This window comes from Halichondria panicea, chromosome 15 (genome assembly GCF_963675165.1).
Source record: "Halichondria panicea chromosome 15, odHalPani1.1, whole genome shotgun sequence".
In the NCBI taxonomy this organism is placed as follows: domain Eukaryota; kingdom Metazoa; phylum Porifera; class Demospongiae; order Suberitida; family Halichondriidae; genus Halichondria; species Halichondria panicea.
Window position 1 is genome coordinate 1,230,449 of NC_087391.1, and position 6,326 is coordinate 1,236,774.

At 41.5% G+C, this 6,326-nt stretch overlaps 1 long non-coding RNA gene across 1 annotated transcript; it reads left to right on the plus strand.

The window, feature by feature from the left end:
* On the plus strand, nucleotides 1–1,000 carry LOC135348390 (uncharacterized). Its single transcript, XR_010398739.1, has 2 exons — nucleotides 1–602; nucleotides 654–1,000. It is a non-coding gene; the product is annotated as an uncharacterized LOC135348390 (long non-coding RNA).
* The last annotated feature ends 5,326 nt before the right edge of the window (nucleotides 1,001–6,326 follow it).

Sequence of the window (6,326 nt, forward strand, 5' to 3'; positions counted from 1 at the left end):
AGCCTCGATCCCAGGCCGAGTTTTCGCTTTTATAACGGTTAGGCGAACAACTGGGCCTGGTACTAGTTGTCTGCGCATGTGTCAATCGTTTGTCAGATTCTGACGAATGGATATTCTTGTTCACTTTCGTGACATTTATATTCGTGTACTATCGTGTACTAGAAGTCAGTTCCCGTTTTATCATTATTGGAATCGATTGGAATGGCTCTTAGCTGAAGCTTCTCTCTTCTCTGAAGCTTATTCTGAAGACTGAACAACAAGGGAAGAGGTATAAAGCTTTGTCAAGCTTGTTAAGGTCAGATATTTTTGTGTGGGCCCTATGGCCGGCTATGCTATCAAGTCTTGTTCATGTTTGGCAAGAATGTAGGTAGACTATAGTTTCATCATTAATATGGTGGATCAAGTGAAGAGTGTGAGCTAGAGAACTTGGTGCTGCCATCATCAGCTCGTCGACAATGACACTATAACCGAGAAATTTAATATGTATAGATCTACACGTATTTAAAATGTCTACTTCTCTGTACAGGAGCAATGGCTAATATCCAGCTATCCCAACAGTGCTCCTCTTGGCTATACTAACGGACGAGACTGGACAGTTTGAGGTAAGGGTTTAACCGTCTTTGGTTTCTTTTAATATTGTCCTATACTCACAGACACAGGACTGGAGTATGACCTGCTCATTCGAGCGTTGCTGGGTAGCTCAGAGACATCAAGAGAATCTACGTTTTCTCAAGCAATGAGTTACGAGTTGGGGCCTAGAATCAGAGAAGTCCAGCAGCCTGCTAAATCTTTTTGAAACGTAATTTGAAGGCATTCAATCATCCTGAAGTTGCCCTGGGTCACTGTAATTGTGCTGCAGTACAACTGGCAACTCCCCAGGCCTTTGTGAAGCAGCTCCCTATGTGCATCTTTTGTGTACTCACTCTGTGCATTTTCTGTGTACAAATTTCCATTATTGATTTATTAAATATTTTTGCCGACCACAAATATACAATGAAAATTTGACGCATGCGCAGACAACTAGTACCAGGCCCAGTTGTTCGCCTAACCGTTATAAAAGCGAAAACTCGGCCTGGGATCGAGGCTATGCAAAACCCTGTATATTCATCGCTAAATGATAATAATATTATTATGCCTCGAGGCGTAGCCGCACGAGGGATACGGTAAAGCTGACTGTGTGTGTGTCTGTCTGTACTGTCTGTCTGTCTGTCTGTCTGTCTGTGTGTCTGTCTGTGTGTGTATTCCAGCTATAACTGCTCAACGGTTGCAATGCGACGAAAACTAACAGCTTCTATAGGCTTCTAGCCACGTTCTCTTGGATTTTGATTCGTGGATTAGCAAACTAAAGCTTCTTTCTCGAGTTATGGCTAGTTTGACTCACATTGAAGGCTGTTGCAGTCTCTTCAGAATCTTTCATAGCATCATCTGTCCGCACAAACTTTCTATTCAACATATGAGTTAGCCTTGCACTAAAGCGCTAGCTTTTTGTTAGCTACAATACTCAGAAAATATCTGTTAATTAAAACAGCTAGCTAGCAGTAGCCGTTGATCTCTTTGGACACACCCTTTAATTATTCCTGTGGATGTAATGTGCATGCGCGCTCATTCCCCCATGTGTGAGAAAATAATATCCAAGACCCAGATCCAGATCCTCCTGGCAGAGTCATCTTTGTCTTGAGGGCCTGGTAAGCCACAAAACACTACCATAATTATAACAATATAGATAACAATATGCATGTACACAAGTCTAGATATTATATACACTGAACTACAGATCCTGGAAGAATCAATTTTCTTCTTTCTTGAGGTCCTGGTAAGCCACATAATACAATAAATAACAACAATAGATGCATGTAAATAAGTCTTTTCTTCTCAGTGACTTTATATAGAAAAGCTAACTTTATATAAAATTCATAACTAATATAACACTAATACTTTTGAGCGAAAGCAAAAACATGGCGAGAGGCATTAGCACAGCGCCAGCTTGAACACTAGTTATTAAAGTGATTGTGAATAGATGTAGCATGTCCTGTACCCTTTATTTTTAGAAGGGAAGTCTTTCACCATTGACCACGCTTTTACTTGCGTTAACTAGTTTCACTGACCTGATATACCTTCTAAGACACACAAAACCATGTGGATAGCTCCACGTGGCTCCTATTGTGGGGGGCGTGCTGGTAGGCATAAATCATCTGCAGATCCTGCCACCTATAAATCCTGCTGTCATAGCATCACTTACATTTCCTGAAAATATATCTAATGGCCTAGAATATACTGACCCAATTTTTCCCCTCCATCCATTGCGAAAATATACTTGGATGGCCTAATTTTAGGATGCCTGACAGCCTAAACCCTCCACTAAAAAGGCTTGCCTTTCCCTCCAAGTATAACCCCCCATATTCCTTTTTTATCACTAGTATACACCTTACTACTCAGTCATCATAATTATATGATGTGATGGTTAACAATGACAACATGCAGTGATGCTAAATACTTTATAATAAAACCTTATGCCACTGCCAGTGTGAGATGGTGTCTCGCCATTCATGAAGAGTGCATGAGAGTCTATCAACCTTGATGACATCGCTGCCCTCTTAGTGCCGGGTTCTATACAGTAAGCCTGGAACGTATTATCTACCATTTCTTATCTTTTTGATTGCCCTATCTTCAAATCTCTGATTCCAAAAACATGGCCTGCATGCTAACATGCTGTATATACAGTACACTGCATCCCCATGCACAACATAATTGGCTCATTCAGTTTCCCCTCTTTGCCCGAGCTGCTTTCACCATTTTTCAAATTTTACTGTTAAACCGACTCGCTTTGAGCTACTAGACACTCCCAGTCTGCGTATTCTCTTTTGGACCAGTTGCAGTTTCGGCCTCTTGGCCAGTCTAGCGGGTCCTCAAATCATGTCAGTCTGCTGACAGGTATGTTTTTATTGTGCACACCGTAGAATAAGCCGTGAGATACATGTACACATAATTATACATTATTTACTTCGATACCCATTCACAATACCATACAATGTACATAAGTCTCTACTTATTCTGTCCAACCCTGTAGGTTCTTCTGGAGAACTTGGCTAACCATTACGGACAAACATCTCGGTACTACTCGACAGGAAGACGCATGAGCCTCCTGATGTGCCTGGCGAAAATCATATAAGCGATCTCGTGACAAATTGTCCACTAAAGCCCATAATTATAGGTGCATGAGAAAAGCGTCTTTACTCGCACAACTCTTGATGACTGCTACCACCACTTGGTTATTTCATCGACAATTTACCATCGCTCTTCCCAGTGCCTTCCCTCCAATACCGCCGCCCCTACAATTGGCACGAACTCCTTGATCGCCATGTTATGTTTTATCCTCTACTTTAGTATACTCTATGCCAGTTGACACCATTCGTCCTCGTAGAATGCCCCACAACCCCTGCAGCCTGAGGCCTCAGACGTCAGCTAGAACTGTTGTGGGGACCAACTTGCTTAGAGAGCCAACATTTTTATACCGTTCCAACCATGCAAAACTCTGAATGAGCTCCAGCATTCAATTGGTTTATACTTATTGACACCGGCACTTTGGTCAAGCAATCCCCACCAAACTACTGTTGCTGTGTGCTGCAGCTTCCCAACGATTGCAGCAACTCTGGTTTTTTTTTTGCATTGCTCACTCTTCCAACAACACCTCTACTTTTGCCATCAGCAGTCGAACTTGCTCCTCTACAGAGTTAATTTTGAACCCCAGAAATGTAATGCATGTCGTGGGGACCTTCTACTTTCTCTTTTGCTAGGCCTGCAAATGTCTTTCAGCTGTAAGCCACTGATTGCACAGTTATCTGCTCCACACACGATAAAATCGTCCCAATAATTATAGTGCCACACATATTCAATAAGCGGTGCCATCAGCACTATTTAACACACTATTTTACCAGTGACAGTGGCAACCCCCAGACGTTTTACCATCCACACTCGGTCACAGTGTTGGGTGCCGATCTCAGCTCCAAAATAATGACAATGCTGCGTCCACAAAGACTCTTCCATTTCATTCCATGGCCCACAACCTTTGATCCACTGGGTGTATACCACCGGACCAATCCTGTAGGTTGGCCTAATCCAACAATCTTTTCGCAATGTCATCCACTTAGCCATATACATTAACAAACACAACTCTGGGTCGATTCCGTCATTAACACTTTTGCCATCCGAGAGATATCAACAATCAACCTCCCTAACTTCGGAAAAACCCCTAATCTGCTCACTTTAAATGGCAATCCTCTGCACTTCCTTTTCCAAATACTCACTGGATGCTGCATCGTCTAGCCGAAGGGACACACACCTGATCTAAAACATAAAACTAAAACCGTTTTAGATCCCCCTCACGGTAAGTTCTCAGGGTGATCCTCCAACAATGATTTTCAATGATTCCACACCAATGGAGTCACTATTGCTCGTAAGCACTCAACCCAACCTTCTCCAAACTAGCTGGTATCTCGATAACCCCTCTCCATTCCGATGCGAATGTGAAACTCGGGGCACAATTGACTGCCAAGGTGGTGTAGGATCAAATGCTTTATACGTAGTTAAGTAAGTACCTAGCTATCTATATACAATACACATCAGGTGAAACACCAGAGTGATGGCATACCCAACAAAATGACAGGGTGATGGCATACCCAATAAATGGCAGGGTGATGGCATACCCAACAAATGGCCAACAAATGGCAGGGTGATGGCATACCCAACAAATGACCAACAAATGGCAGGGTGATGGCATACCCAACAAATGACCAACAAATGGCAGGGTGATGGCATACCCAACAAATGGCACAGGTAACGTAACCTGCGGTGTTACGTTACCACTATCTTATAGAAATAGATAAGCAACTGTCACCCTCCGGTTAGTTATTTTAGTTGCATGTCCTTATTTAGTAGTAACTTCCCTTGTGGTTTTATTTCTTGGTAAAAATTAATAGCCTGTGTGTATTAATAGCCTGTGTGTATGTTGTGCATCAGAGTTCTTTGCTATGTGATAGACACATGACGAACAAATTATGAACAGAGTCCAACAAAGACAAAAGACAGTTTTTTAGAACCTTGGGATGAATCTCGTCACAGCCATAGGCCTTGGTTTCATCCAAAGCACACAAGGCAGTATACACATCAGTTTTAGTTATCTCAACTGCACTTAACTGTGAACAAGGGGTTGGTAGGTCAGACATACTCGGCAGATTAAATTCACTTGGACTTGAAAAAGTTGAGTGAAAGAATTGGCTAAAGGCATTTGCAATTTGCTGGCGATCATAAATTGGAGTACCATTGACAACGAAAAAGTCTGGCCTTGTTTTGGTGGTTGTTAGAGATCTCAGGTGACTATAAAGTTTCCTAGGGTTTTGACCAAATTCAGATGCTATTTGAAGCATAATAATATTGCTCTTTTGCAGTCAAAATTGCATTTTGCAGTTCAGTTTCAGCCATTAATAACTTCAATTGGTTAGTGTCAGTTGATTTTAGTTGATATTTCTTACGCAAATTAAGTTCTTGTACAATTTATTTGATGACAGACAACAGAGTTATATAAACCACTTGCATGGGTGAGGTTTTTTCGGTATTTTGAAGAACAGAAAAAGGAGAGGCTGCGAAGGAGGCTACCCTATTTCTAGTTCAAGCATAATTATAATTGGAAACCGATCGAAGTAGAGTGTATAATTATGACCTCGATTAAATTTGCGCCTATGGCCGGCTAGATAGATCTACAATATCATGCAGGAGTGTCATTGCATGCAGCACTCCTGACAATAATAATATATCTATAGGCTAATCTATTCTCCAGGCACTTTGTGGGTAACTTAACTGAGATTACTGCATAAGTCGCCATAGGCCATACCAGGAGTGCACTCCTGGCCAAAACACCAAGTATTAGAGTGACCTTCAGGGCCACCATAATTTTGCTCCTAGTTTTTCTATGCATGCATGCGGAATGAAATTGACAAAGTTTTAATTGTTGGAGGTGAAAAAGATTTCCACGATATAATACAAAACAGTTTATTGTACGTATATTTGTATACCAATTACAAAATGATCATGTACAGCACCATGCAGGTATAGTCTTATATACTGTGGTCTGTAATTATTGCTGAGTTTAATCATAGATGATACAGTACTGACGTTAGTCTGTATCATCTATGGTTTAATCGTAGATTAATTGCTTGAGCTGCACGTCGTACTGTCTCTGACCATAGATTGAAGAACTCTTCAATCTATGCTCTGACACAGTCCAATACATATGGAAGCAAGGGAGCTACCGTAGGACTCTCCCATGTAGC